The 15777-nt window shown below is 42.4% G+C and overlaps 1 pseudogene; it reads left to right on the top strand.

The window, feature by feature from the left end:
• Positions 1–328: 328 nt before the first annotated feature.
• Positions 329–15777, top strand: part of LOC142595306 (olfactory receptor 6F1-like) — a 53930-nt pseudogene continuing 38481 nt past the window's right edge.

Here is a 15777-nt window from a genome sequence, read left to right as displayed (position 1 = left end):
TTCCTCCTCAGAGGGAATTAATTTGCTCAACCAAAGGCAGTCGATGTACGTGTAATATGGACAGGGGATCAGGTACAATGAGTGAACTAAGAAACTCAAGTATGAAACACTGTAGATGTATCTTATCTTAGGTGTATAAAACAGCGTTGTCCAGTCTTGGTATTGGCAGTGGAAAAAAGTGGGTTACCCTTGAGACTGATCTAGAAATTGGATGGTTCACTGTGACAGGTGGTAAAAATTACCCCTCCTTTTCCCTTTTTTCTTCCCTTCAGATCATTCTGAATAGCATTCCTTCACTGTATCTCCATTTCCCTATTCCCTCTATGACATGGTTTATCACAACAGGAATTTGGTAACTGAATTCATCATCCTAGGATTTCCCAATATCAGGGAAGTTGAGCAGGTTCTCTTTGCTACCTTCCTTCTGATGTACGCATTGACCTTCACAGAGAATGTGGCCATCATCTTGGTCATTGGCATGGACTACCGCCTTCATACTCCAACGTATTTTTTAATCAGCAATATCTCCTTCCTAGACTACTACTGCGACAGTGCCCAAGATTCTAGCTAACATTGCTATTCAGTCACAGACCTGTGACTGGCTGTTTCACACATTAGGTTAACGGTTGGACTGGATGATCTTAAAGGTCTTTTCCATGCCTACTAAACCATGTCCCAAAGTGCCACATCTACATATTTTTTTGATCACTGGCTGTTTCACACAGTTGTATATCTTCTTCCTTGGCTCAGCTGAATGCTTTCTACTGACTAGCATGGCCTATGATCGCTACCTGGCAATTTGAAATCCATTGCATTACACCACCATTATGGATCGCAGCGGTTGTTTATGGCTTGCTCTGGGGTGTTGGTTGGGTGGCTTCCTTGCACCTGCCATTCCCACTGCCTTCATCTTCTGCCTGCCTTTCTGTGGTTTCAACATAATCAACAACTTCTTCTGTGACTCACCACCTTTGCTGGAGCTCTTGTGCCAAGACATCTTTGAAATAGAAGTCATCAACTTTGTGGTGGGCACAATAGTACTAATGAGCTCCTTCATACTCACCATGATCTCCTACATCTTCGTTGTGGCCACCATCTTGCACATACCCACAGCTGAAGGATGCAGTAAAGCCTTCTGTACCTGTGCCTCCCACCTGACTATTGTCACCATCTTCTACAGGACTACATCTTCATGTACATTCACACCAAGGCCAACCACACTTTTGATTTCAACAAGACTGTCTCTGTCTTTTAATCTGTGGTTACCCCAGTTCTGAACGGTGTCTTCTATAGCCTAAGGAACAATGACATCAAGCAAGACATGAGGAAAGTACTTCTGAAGCAAAAGGACACTTTCTTCATGTAAGATAGTCTTGAGGGGTAGTATGTAAAACTGGGAGCTACTTGGGAAATCATTTTTTTCTCCACAGATTTCAAGCACATCAGTGATGTAGCAAACACTCTGTATATGAAGTTTTGTCAGAGACAATTTGAATTCAAAATTTCAATTCAGCTTCTTCACCCTTCAGAGACTATATTCAACTCAACTGTTCTTAGTCATCTAGAAGTCAGTTCTCAACATCTAAGCTAGTCATCCAGGCTCCCACTCCTATCAGTAAACATGGACCAGCACCTTGAAAAGGTGATTCACCACATCTTAAGATTGATGCCACCCTTAAAATGTTTCTGTTCCTGTCTATGGTGGGTTGACCATGGCTGGATGCCAGATGCCCACCAAAGCCCCTCTGTCCACCCCTCCTCAGCTGGAATCATAGAATCGCTTAGGTTGGAAAAGACCTTTAAGATCATCCAGTCCAACCATTATCCTAACACTACAAAGTCCACCACTAAACCAGTTAAGGGTAGTGCAATAATTAATTTCATGTTTTCTGACTTGGTGGCTGGATTATTTTTAATGAAAGTAAAACTAGAATAGAATCATTAGGGTTGGAAAAGACCTCTAAGATCATCAGTCCAACCATCAACCCAACACCACCATGCCTACTAAACCATGTCCCAAAGTGCTACATCTACACATTTTTTGAACACCTCCAGGGATCCTGACTCCACCACCTCTCTGGGAAGCCTGTTCCAATGACTGATCATTCTTTCAGTAAAGAAATTTCTCCTAATATGCAATCCAAACCTCCCCTGATGCAATTTGAGGCCATTTCCTCTCATCCTATCACTATCTACTTGGGAGAAGAGACCAACACCCACCTCACTACAACCTCCTTTCAGGTAGTTGTAGAGAGCAATAAGGTCACCCCTCAGCCTCCTCTTCTCCAGACTAAACAACCACAGTTCCCTCAGCCACTCCTCACTAGACTTGCTCTCTAAACCCTTCACCAGCTTTGTTGCCCTTCTCTGAACACGTTCCAGCACCTCAATGATTTCTTGTATGGAGAGGCCAAAACTGGACACAGTATTCCAGGTGCGGTTTCACCAGTGCCAAGTACAGGGGGACAATCACCTCCTTGCTCCTGCTGGCCACACGATTCCTGATACAAGCCAGGATGCTGTTGGTCTTCTTGGCCACCTGGGCACACTGCTGGCTCATATTCAGCCAGCTGTTGACCAACATCCCCAGGTCCTTTTCAGCCAGGCAGCTTTCTGGCCACTCTTCCCCAAGCCTGTAGCATTGCATGGAGTTGTTGTAACCCTGTGGACAGGGGAGAGAAAATATAACGAAAGGCTTGTGGGTCAAGATAAGGACAAGGAGAGATAATTCACCAAATATCATCATGGGCAAAACAGACTCGAGTTGGGGAAATCAGTTTATTTTATTACCAATCAAATCACAGTAGGATAATGAGAAAATAAAAACGAAATCCTAAAACGCCTTCCCCCTACCCCTCCCTTCTTCCTGGGCCTAACTTTACTCTGATTGCTCCACCTCCTCCCCGCCCCAAGCAGCGCAGGGTGACAGGGAATGGGGGTTGCATTCAGTTCATCACACGTTGTATCTGCTGCTCCTTCATCCTCAGAGGGAGGACTCCTCACACTCTTCCCCTGCTCCAGTGTGGGGTCCCTCCCACGGGAGACAGTCCTCCATAAACTCCTCCAGCATGGGTCCTTTCCATGGGGTGCAGTCCTTCAGGAAAAGAATACTCCAGTGTGGGTTCCCTGCAGGGTCACAATTCCTGCCAGCAAACCTGCTCCAGTGCAGGCTTCCCACAGGGTCACAGCCTCCTTCGGGCATCCACCTGCTCCAGCATGGGGTCCTCCATGGGCTGCAGGTGGATATCTGCTCCACTGTTAACCTCCATGGGCTGCTGGGGGGCAGCCTGCCTCACCATGGTCTTCAGCACTGGCTGCAGGGGAATCTCTGCTCCAGTGCCTGGAGCACCTGCTCTCCCTCCTTCTTCACTGACCTTGGTGTCTGCAGAATTGTTCCTCTCACATATTCTCACTCTTGTCTCCAGCTGCAATTGTGCAGGGCTTTTTCCCCTCTTCTTAAACATGTTATCACAGAGGCACTACCACCGTTGCTGATTGGCTTGGCCTTGGCCAGCGGCGGGTCCATCTTGGAGCTAGACATAGGGGAAGCTTCTAGCAGCTTCTTACAGAAACAACCCCTGTAGCCCCCTGCTACCAAAACCTTGTCATGCAAACCCAATACACTGTCCATTGAGCAAAGAACTTTTGATCCCAAAACACAATTTACATCTATGCATGCATCACATCCTGCTCAGGGTGAGCTACTCATCTTTTGCGACATCTGATTCATGCATACTTGAAATCTCCAAAGTCAAAAATCAGGAGTGGACCACGCAAACACCCTCCATCAAAAGAAAACTGGAGATAAGTCATTATTTCTAATAATCATTAATCTCATAATTTACATCTCAAGTAACACAAAAAAATTATACCAAAAATGGACCTACTTCTCTTTGATGACTACAAAGGAAACCTACTGCGTCTAGCCCAGTTGTGTTTATGTTGTAGATGTCTTAAATTAGGTGGGATGAAACTTGTTCCAGTGCCGAAGTTCAGAGTCCCTATCAAGTACCTACACCTGACTAGAAAATGTTCAGGACTAGAAACTTTAAATTCCATTCCCTTTGAAATGGTAAGGCCAATGGCCCTCAGACATATTTTTTATACAGTCTTGTATCTCACATGTAAACACTGGCATTTCTGGTTTTGTTCCATTATAATGCTTATACAAATATGCTTTGCTTCTACTGTTTTCTGTAACGTGTAGATACATCTTTACAATTTATTTTAGCTACATCTAATGAATTTAACATTGATTGTGAGTATCCTGGTGGTATGGACACAGGCATAAATGCTAATTTTCCAAGCTGAGCTCAGCCAAGTCAGTTTTGGGTAGCTTTTCAATACAATGCTACAGTCAGTCTGTCTCACCAGATAATTGCTCTGATCATGTGTATGCCCAGCTCTTCACAAAGAGCAAAGAATCTGAGGGTGAGGACAGCTATTAGATGCACACATCTAAGATGTGTATACATTTAAGATAGTAGCATGGTTTCTCTTTTCAGTCTCCAAGAGATGGCTTTAATCTCAGAAATAGCACTTTGTCTCCATTGATTATAAAAAGCATTTAGATGGATTTTATAGCACAGATATCTAAATGTGAATGAGATTATGCTCTCCTGCATTGTCTGTAAAGCAGCCATTTCTTTTTTAAAAAACTATTTCTAGTTTAAGAAAAAAAGCTACTTCTCATCATAAGTTCAGATAACAATATAGCTAGTTTAAGACAGGTCAAAAGGTGGAGAAATGTATATGAAAACAAAAATATTACTCCATAGACTAAGCAACACCTTTGTCATAGCTATATTTTTAATTGATACCTAGATACTATCTAAAATTCTATAGCTGCAAGTTACATACATACATAGCTGTGTGATGTGGGATAACCCTGGTAGGCAGCCAAGCACCACACAGCTCCTCGCTCACTCCTTTCTCAGTGTGATGGGGGAGAGAATCAGAAAGGTAAAAGTGAGAAAACTCATGGGTTGAGATAAAGACAGTTTAACAGATAAAGCAAAAGCTGTGCATACATGCAGAGCAAAATAAGGAATCCATTCACTACTTCCAATCGGCAGGCAGATGTTTACCCATCTCCAGGAAAGCAGAGCTTCATCACATGTAAAGGTTACTTAGGAAGACAAAACACAGTAACTCCAACTGTCCCCAGTTCCTCCTTCTGGGGAAACCCCAGCTTTTATTGCGGAGCATGAAGTCATGGAATATCCCTTTGGTCAGTTGGGGTCAGCTGTCCCAGCTGTGGCCCTTCCCAACTTCTTATGCAACTCCCGCCTACTCACTGCAGAGGCAGTGTGAGAAGCAGAAAAGACCTTGACACTGTGTAAGAACTGCTCAGCAATAGCTAAAACATCAGTTATCAACACTGTTTTAATCTCAAATCCAAAACATGGCAATGTACCAGCTGCAATGAAGAAAATTAACTGTATCCCAGACAAAACCAGTACAGTGTGGTGGGCTAAGCTTGGCTAAGGGCCAAACTGCCACCCAGCTCTTCACTCACTCCCCCTTCTTGACAGGACAGAGGAAGAAAATAGCATGAGAAAACTTGTGGGTCAAGATAAAGACAGGGAGATTACCTACCAATTACTGTCACAGGCAAAACAAACTTGACTGGAGAAAGTTAATTTAAATTATTGCCAATTAAAATAGATTTGGGTAGTGATAAACAAAGACAAACATTAAAACAACACCTTTCCCATGGTTAACCTCACTTCTTCACTCCAGACTCCTGTATCTCCACCCCGAACAGGGCAGAAGGAATGGGGGTTTGGGAGGGGCTGTGGCCAGAACATAGAAATTTCTCTTTGATGCTCCTTCTCTCTCACACTTTTCCCCAGTTCTGTTGTGGGCTTGCCCGACGGGCTGCAGTCCCTCAGGAAAAAAATCTGCTTCAGCATGGGCTCCTCTCCACAGGATGCTGTTCCTGTCAGGAAAATCTCCTCCAGCATGGGCTCTCCATGGGCTGCAGTTCCCTCAGGGAATATCTATCTTCTCTAGCACAGCTCCTTCATGGGCTGCAGTGGGTATCATCTGCCCCACTGTGGTCTCTTCCATAGGCTGCAGGGGAATCTGCTCTGTCACCTGGAGCACCTCCTCCCCTTCTTGCTTCACTGACCTTGCTGTTCTCTGCTGTTTCTCACGCCTTTTGTTTCCTCCTCCTCCCTTGGTCCAGAATTTTTTGTCCTTTATTTAATATCTCATTACAGAAGTGCCCCCAGCATTGCTGATTGGCCCAGCCTTGGACAGTGCTGGGTCCATTTTGGAGGCAGCTGGAACTGGCTCTACCCGGCACAGGGGCAGCCCCTGGTCTTTTCTCACAGAGATCACCCCTGCAGCCTCCCTGCTACCAAAACATTGCCATGTAAACCCAGTACAGTAGCTTTTTACAGCAATACCATACATTTTTGTGTGAGCACATCAACTTTTGCAGTGATAGCTATACTCCTGCAATCAAAAGTTTATGCAGAGAAATAAATAAAAAACTCTACAAATGGCTATAAAACAATCAGAAATAGTAACAAAAAGTCACTAAAAGCAATGTCTCCAGTTCCCTTTAAAGTTAATGAAGAAATACAGGCAATCCTACAGTACAGTTAATCTCAACCTAAGATAGACAATCACATTTGATGAGAAATGTGATCTCCTAGAATTACTTATTTCTCTGCACAGACTCTAAGTGGAGAACAGATGAAGATCTCTCTGTTGGAGATGTCTCAAGTATTGTGTTTTCATGCTAGCTACACACATCTTCCAGTAAACTGTGGGGTAGATGTGAAAGTCAGTTTAAGAATCCATATATGTGGCCTGTGTGCTAAGTCAAGGTTTCCAAAACCTCCAATGGGATTTGCATTCTTAATTTCCATTATAGTGCAGAAACCATGGAAACTACCTACATAGCTATAAATATCTTAGAAGATGGTCATCTCAAGATGGGGAAGGATTAACTTATTTTTGGACATACACCTTTTTCAGTTTCTGAGCTATGCGTGTAGGTTCCTTTTACGTTCAATAGCAAGGCATAGGCAACTCCAGAAAGCATTTCATCCCTTGCTTTGGTTGATAATCAAAACAGGTAGAAGAAGTCATTGTCTAGAGGTGTTCATTTTTTCTCTACTAATTATAGGCAGAGCCCCAAAGTTAGGTGATGAAATCTTAGTTCTTAGTTATCTGCCTTTAAGTGATTTGAATCCCCCTTTTGCACAAGACTGAGGTGAAAAAAGGTATTTTGACATTCTGTCTGAAATGTTCCATTGGAGTTACATGCTCATTGTCCCTGAAATTTGGATGCTTTCTCCATCGAAACCTTTGATAATATTTTGACTGAAGTTCTCCACAGATTCCACCTTCTCCAATGACAAATCATGTCAGTAAATTAAGTACAGCCATGTCTTCTTAGGCAGATCAGGCATGAATGGCTATCTTCTTCCTGGAAGACTTAAGGATGGCAACCAAATCAGTAGTTTTTGCTGACATTCTCTTTTTACAAAGGGCGTTTAGACACCTTGTTTCCAGTTGAAATGGGTACCCAGTTCATTGGGACTTTTTAAAAACACCTCAGATATCAAAAATGAAGTAGAACAGTGTCTGCTATGGAAAGCAGTCCTCCCTCCCCACCCCTCAGTAAAAGCAATATTGCTCATCAGGAAAGTAGTGATCAACAGAAAAGGTAGGGATCAGTAAGGTGTCCAGTTCCCCTCACTGACCACATATACCAGAACAGCACCAGGGATTAATTGAAGCATGTATTAAAGTGTTATTGCTGGATTGCTTCATGGGTTGTGGACCTGCAGATTAATGTGATTTTTTTTTTTTTAAAATGAAACAGGATTCCCCAAACCAGTGGGATGTAGTTATCAAATCTCTTAGATTCCCTTGAAAATCCTAGGAGTGCTTTCAGAGTAATTTGTATTGCAAACAAACCAGTAATAAAAGCAGCAGGCTGAAGTTTGATGCCACTGAATCCAGCCATCAGTTTTGGCTTCTGAAATTTAAGAGTTCAGTGGAAATAAGGAGAACGTTCAATGGAAATAAGCAGATTTAGAGTCCTCCCTCTCTTCAAATTTTGGTCGTAATGGAAAATTTAGCTCTCTTAAGTCCCTCTGAAAATCGCACCCTCTGTAGCCTTGTTTTCCATAACTGATTTTTGATTTGGGGTTTGTGCTGTGTGGAGTTTCTTCCCCACCATACTGAGACACTTAAAATCAGAAGTCACTTTTGAAAATTTTGGGCGTGAAGGTATTCAAAATCTCATTATTTATGAATAACATTATTTGTTTATAGGAATTTTCAATTTGGTGTCTGAATAAAAGAATAAAAATAATTATTACTATTTTCTTGCTATTTTGTTATAAATTATATTGTACTTTGCATTTTCAACAAAACTTTAATGATGATAATGATGATGATAAAATGATGATGATAATAATAGCAACCCAAAAAAGTTTTGTCTAGTCTGGAAGTAATTTCAATATTTTATTTGACCATTTAAAAACTCTTCTGCTTCACACTTTCCTCTATTTCAAAGACAAAAGAAACCTGCAGAATTCATTCTATCTCCAGGTATACACAAAAGCTGATCAAATGATTCATACCCCTAAAGTACGTTTTTTCTGCACTGACTACAGTATGACTCCAGAGGACCAGTACCACCAGAACAGTTTAAACTGTGACTATTGTTGGGGAATTTTTATGGTACCACTTTTTAAGCATGTTTGTGTTTAAATATATATATTAAAAAAAATTAATGAACAATGCATTGGACAGAGTTCTACCATCATAAGCAGTTCTACAAGGAGTCTGCAAAGATGTGTCACAAACTGATTCTTCATATCCACTTGCACCAAGCACCGACACAAAGAGCAGTTGCATGGGGCACCTTAGCCCCAGCTCTGCTGCCCAAAGATGGCCCTTGAGCTTGGTCCCCTGAGCCCTAGCATTCCAGGATGGCTACAAGACAATGCTGTGGTTGTTTCTTATCTCATCACCAAGGGAAACTTCACTCCTTGCATGGAGTCTGTTCTGTCCCTGGCATCCCTGCTTCCAGCCAGTTTAACCCCTTCTGCCGTTGGGCTTTCTTGCCCACCATGTCAGATCATTCCTTGGTCACAAACTACCACTGTTACAGTGGTAACAGTTACAGTTTGAATTTCCCCTTGTCCTGGTTTCGGCTGGGATAGAGTTAATTTTCTTCCTAACAGCAGGCATAGTGCTGTGTTTTGGATTTAGTAGGAGAAGAATGTTGATAACAGGCTGATGTTTGTAGTTGTTGCTGAGTACTGCTTATGCTAGTCAAGGACTTTTTCAGCTTCCCATGCTCTGCCAGGCGCACAAGAAACTGGGAGGGGGCACAGCCAGAATAGTTGATCCAAACTGACCAAAGGGCTATTCCATACCATATGACGTCATGCTCAGTATATAAACTGGGGGGGGTTGGCCAGGGAGCAGCGATCGCTGCTCGGGAACTGTCTGGGTATCGGTCGGCGGGTGGTGAGCAATTGCATTGTGCATCACTTGCTTCGTGTATCATTATTATTATTATCATTATTATACTGTTACTATTAGCATTACTATTTTACTTTATTTCAATTATTAAACTGTTCTTATCTCAGCCCAGGAGTGTTTCTCACTCTTACTCCTCCAATTCTCTCCCCCATCCCATCGGGGTAGGGGGAGTGAGCGAGCGGCTGCGTGGTGCTTAGTTGCTGGCTGGGGCTAAACCACGACACCCTTCATAATCCAGGTTGTAATCCATCTCTGAGAGCAGAAGGAATTGGAGACAAGGGCAGGACAGGGCAGGTATATTTTGGGTTTGCTCCAGGGTTTTTTTTTTGCATTGTAAACCATCCTGGGCACACAGCCATGGCACTGATAAAAACTGGTAGAAACAATATTTTTTCTAACCATAAATGAAACAGATTTGTTCAGACTCATGCCCTAAGCATAAAACCCATCCTATGAGTTTGCACTTCACACTGACTTGCACGTAAAAGGCAGCTGTTATTATATGTGGTATTCTGCAAATTGGCTGTCTTGCTGGTGAAAAGTCATGAAACATGAAACAGGAAGAAGGTCAAGGTGTTATGTTCAGTTGTATAACACTGAACAACTTTCCAAGGACCCTGTGATTCATCAGACTCTCCACCTGCATATGGCAGTATGTCCCCATTCTCTTCTCCTGACCCATCTGCTTCATTTATCCTGTGACCTGGTCCCAAAGAAGGGAAACTCATTTCACTCAATTTGGTGAGATAGTGCTCAATTTTTTTTCTACTGGCATTAAAATGTTCGGACTAGTTATTTACGTAGCAGAGGGAAATTTGGAATTCCATTTATGCACCTGTAATCAAAGGCTGGCAACAGCTCAACCTCACACATTATGAGGATTTCTAGTCATCTCTTTTTCAGCCTTAAGTTAGGTATTTAAAAAATGATCAATCTGTTTTTAAATGCAATCAATCAGATATTTGGGATTGAAATTCCAGTCTTTACACCTACCCTTATCTTGGGAAGATACTAATCATTAGGCAATGACTTTGAATTCATACTTACTTTTAAATACATAAGAGTAGAAACAGGTTGAGTTCTGTAACAACTACGCTAGTACCCCGTCTCCATTCTGACAAAGAAAAAAACCCAAAACACAGGCACTGAATGTACTTCCACAGGAGAGAGATTAAGATACTAAGAAGCAAATGCAGACTGTTCTCTACCTCTAACAGTTAGTTCCCAGTACACCCAGTCTGTAAAGATAAATAGCATTTTAGGACTGCCTAGAGTATCTAGACTTTTCCTAAGGTGTTGCATATTCTTCTCACCATTGCCTTCATGAGAACCAGGATGGCATTAATCTATTTGCTTGGAAGAAATGTGTGTTTCTTAGGCACAGTTCTTCTTAACATGAGTTTGTAATCTTAAATCAGTCAGATAAATGGTATTAAATATCTCTTTCTTTAACTGTGAAAGCAGTCAAGTCAGCTCCCTGAGATGTGTACACTATAAATGATAAAAACTAGCTGAGGTAAGTCCCACCCCACATTATGGTCCAGCAATGACAGCATCTCTTTAACACACATCTCTCTCCATTGATTGCAGAGGGAGTCCAGTTCACCTGTTCCAAGGCCAATCTTGTATATGGATAGATTTAAAGAGGTGAATCCAATCCTTTAGTTCCTCAGTTACACATGCTTTACAAATGATTAGCAGAAGACAAGTTGATATACAGTAATCTGGGAAAAGTAAATAGATTTATTTGACCTGAAACACAAGACAAGACTTTCAGGAGCCAAAGCACACTTAATGGCATTGTTCACACCATTTTACGTGTCTCAGAATACCCAGGAAAACCGGACATAGCTGGTAAGTATACCATAGGATTAATGGTAGGTCTGTGCCCTTCTCGAATGGCAAAATATAGATTCCACATCCTAGGTAATAGTCCTACATTCCCTAAGCAGTCAACAGATGGTCAGAGTCACTTACAGGGAACAATTAAGCCCATTTTAAAATAGAATTCTACATTTCTCCAACTGCCTTCACTGGCTATATAAGCTTACATGATTATCCATATTTAGATGTATTCACTGGAGGACTCTCAGAATGCCCTATACATGATAATTCTGTAAAGAGTGACATAAAGATCACTAATGGTGGCCAGCATTTGAAGGAAGAAATCTTACCCATCTTATCACAGATTAATTGACAAAATTCTTGTAAATATCATGAGAAAGCAGCAAAGGGGAACCTATGCATGATCAAGCATTCAGAATTCCTCTTAAAGCATCTTACCACTAATACAGCTTAAGCTACAAAAGGCTAATGGCTATAATTTTTTTATTGTTTGCAGTTGATTTCATCACCTTTGATAATGGAAAAACCCATCTAATCACTCATTCCTCAGGCATTTCTCCTCTAACACCTTCCTGTTAGTCTAATTCATAGCCTAACTGATAAGCATTTTAAATGTAACATTGTATAACTGCCTTGAAGAAATTCTTGTACATAATTTATCTTTTGAATTACTGTTTACTTTAATCTATACTATCAATATATTCTGCCTTACTGGTTAGGATGAACCAATAACACAGGCTGATTCTGCATGAATTACTGGCACCTTCTAATTTTGACTCTACAAATATGAAAATTATGATATAACTAAAAGGGAGCTTAGCTTCAATAAAACCCCAACCAAGCAAGAAATTCTGTGTCCAGACATCACGTATTACAGTATTTTTTATAAACCACACACATATTTCCCAAAACACCTAAAATATATTATGCTGGTCCCAGTAGAGAAAAAGAAGTATGATTTTTTCTAATTCTCCATATAATCATTGATCTGACCATTTGCTTACCTTCTCTGGATGGAAAAATCCACTCTTTCTCAAAAGACATTGCCAACTGGTGAGACAGAGGAAGAGGAATAGTGCTTCTGGTTTGGAATACACTTTTTTATGAAATGTAGGTCAGAACAGGAGAAAAACAGAAGCACAACTATTCCTGAGGAGGCAATGAAACACAGACAAGCACAAGGAGTGGATTGTCCAACAAAGACAAGGAGAACAGGAATGAAAGAAACAACAAGGAAAAAAAAAACACTGGGGCAAAAAACCCCAGTGTTTCCCTTCACTAACACATCCTCTTATCTTGATTAAGATAACAATATAGGAAATAAACAACATGACAAATATCACAATGAGGAACAGTCCCCCATTAGGTGTATGGATCTGACTGGACCATGCCAGCTGGCCTTAGTTGGGGAACACATCTGGGGACTACTTAGTTTATCACTATATACATAGCCCTAGTTCAAATCATCCTGGAATAGAAAGAGTCCCTGCAAAGACCCATTCACTGCTTTCATCACTGTCTAATTTTTATTCTCTTTCAAGCTAAAAAACATGAATCCCACTATTTAGGGAAGGAAGTCAGTCTCATGGTAGTTGAAAAGTTGTGTCTCTTCAGCAGCTTAGCCTCTCTGGGGCCTTCTTGCTCATGTACACAGTGGGTCTGATGGATGCCATGCTCACTCTCCCAATGACTAACAAATCCAGATCCCACATGCCTATAAACAAAGAGATGTAGGGTGTATTTCATCCCTAAATTTAGACTACTAAACACAGATATCTAAGCCTGAGTTTCTTGTCTGACTCCCTTATGGTAAAGGAAAGATCTCAAGAAAGCATTTCATCTAACCCAAGTCATCTCCATTAGAATGAGATGAATCAGTCTTTGGAAGTGTTTCTTCTATATTTCTTATGTTCAGATGAAGCCTCCTGTGTTTCAGCTTGTGCTCATTGCCTCTTGTCCTGTCAGTAGGCTGCTAGGCTAAAAAAGCATCCCACACCCAGAGCAAAGCTACAGCAGAGGACTGAGGGATGGAGAAGAGCAATGCAGCTCAGTGTGAACGTGGTGAAGACTGCAGCTGCACTCTGCTACTCCTTTTAGCTTCCATCACTACACTCAGAGGGACTGAAAGCATCAGGTTGCACATGCAGAGGGACATGGCATGGAAGATGAAACCCCCTCCAGCAATCACCTGCCCATGTTTGACAACTTCCCTCACAACCAGGTGGATTTTGCACAGATTCTTGTAGCAAAAAGGCAAAAGCTTCTTCTCAGTAGCAGCACACAGATGTAAGCAAGGGGAGTCACCTGTGTCCTGAGTTTTTTTCCAGGATAAGAGTGACTTTGATGCTGGTTTTTCTTTCCTCCTCAAGCTTGAATGCACTGGGTGCAATTTTTATATATGCTAACATTGTGTATTTCTTTTTCTTCACTGGTTGTAAATCCATGTTATATGTTTTATACATGTGGGATACCTGTCCTTTGTTCCCTTTGCCACCTCTAAAACTGGTTCTACATGGTTCACAAGGCTGCATTTCTTAAGCGAACAGTGACCAATGGTGGTTCCATGGCCTGCAGCATGGGTGTCTGCTCCACCATGGTGCTCCATAGGCTGCAGGGGAATGACATGCTTCACCATGATCTTTTCCACGGGCTGCAGGGGAATCTCTGCTCTGGCACCTGGAGCACCTCCTCCCCCTCCTTCTTCACTGACCTTGGTGTCTGCACGGCTGTTTCCCTCACCCCTCTCTCGTGCAACTGCTGTGCAGTGTTTTTACCCTTTCTTAAATATGTTATCACAGAGGTGCCACCAGCTTCACTGATGGCCTCAGTTTAGGGCAGAGGTGCGTCTGTTGTGGAGCTAGTTGAAACTGGCTCTGTCTGACATGGCGGCAGCCCCTGGTTTCTTCTCACAAAGGCCACCCTACAGCCCCGGTGCTACCAAAACCTTGCCACATAAACCAAATACATTCCTCTTCATTTCATTTTTATTCCAGGGTCATAGATCATTCAGTCTACACAGAATAATAACTAGTTATTATTATCTACTTGTTACAGAAATGGATCAACGTTATTATAAGCACCACTCCATTGCCCAGAGTAAAGCCAATGCTAAAAACAAGCTAGATAATAATCACTGAGTCATAGAACCATAGAATCATAGAATGCTTTGGGTTGGAAGGGACCTTTAGAGGGTATCTAGCCCAACCCCCCTGCAGTGAGCAGGGACAGCTTTAACCAGATCAGGTCGCTCAGAGCCCCGTCCAACCTGACCTTGAGTGTTTCTAGGGATGGGGCCTCCACTACCTCTCTGAGCAACCTGTTCCAGTGCTTGACCACCCTCACTGTAAAAAATTTCTTCCTTATACCCACTCTAAATCTATTCTTCTTTAGTTTAAATGCATTACTCCTTGTCCTGTCACAACAAGCCCTGCTAAAAAGATTGCCCCCATCCTTCCTATAGGCCCCTGTTAAGTACTGAAAGGCTGCAATAAGGTCTCCCCGCAGCCTTCTCTTCTCCAGACTGAACAACCCCAACTCCCTCAGCCTGTCCTCGTAGGAGAGGTGCTCCAGTCCTTGGATCACTTTTGTGGCCCTCCTCTGGACCCGCTCCAACAGGTCCATGTCCTTGTGCTGAGGGCCCCAGAGCTGGACGCAGGGCTCCAGGTGAGGTCTCACCAGAGCAGAGTGAAACAAGCAGAACAAGTCCCAAGGCTTGCAGTGCTAACACAAAGTCTGTGGCTTGCCAATTGCAATGCCAAGACCATATTTCTTCAGCTGCGGTGCTGTGCCAACCAGTCCCCATGTCAGGACTTGCAGTATAATTGTGGTCTGCACAAAATTAGCTTGGCTGCCTGCAGGCAGGACCAATTAACTCTACATTGGAAATACTTATTTTATGGATATTGAAGAACTGGCATTTGCTTTCACACCAAAGTAAATCCAGAGGTTCCCCAACAAGAAGCAAGCAGGGTTGGATTCTCATCTTTCTCCTCTTGTGTAAATCCAGACTCATGCTCAGGTCATAAGGGGTCTGAAAATGGGCTGGTTTCCAGCCCCAAGTGTGTCCCCAGCACAGCTGTCCTGAGTCAACTGGAGATGAGGTAGCCACAAGCACTGAACATCACCACTCAGTAGCATACATTTTAGGTCCTATTTACCAAGCAGGATGGCTATAGCAGGTAGATACTGATTTTATTCATACAAACACATCTGTGCAGAGCATGCACCACTCAAGGCTTCTGGTCCAAGTCTCCTGTGTGAATGTGCTGGTTTCAGCTGGGATAGAGTTAATTTTCTTCACAGTAGCTAGTATAGGGTTATGTTTTGGATTTGTGCTGAAAACAGTGTTGATAATACAGGAATGTTTTAATTATTGCTGAGCAGCGCTTACACAGAGTCAAGGCCTTTTCTGCT

Source organism: Pelecanus crispus, chromosome 18 (assembly GCF_030463565.1).
Source record: "Pelecanus crispus isolate bPelCri1 chromosome 18, bPelCri1.pri, whole genome shotgun sequence".
Lineage (NCBI taxonomy): Eukaryota > Metazoa > Chordata > Aves > Pelecaniformes > Pelecanidae > Pelecanus > Pelecanus crispus.
Note: the sequence above shows the minus strand (reverse complement) of the source record. Positions and strands in the feature narration are given on the sequence as shown.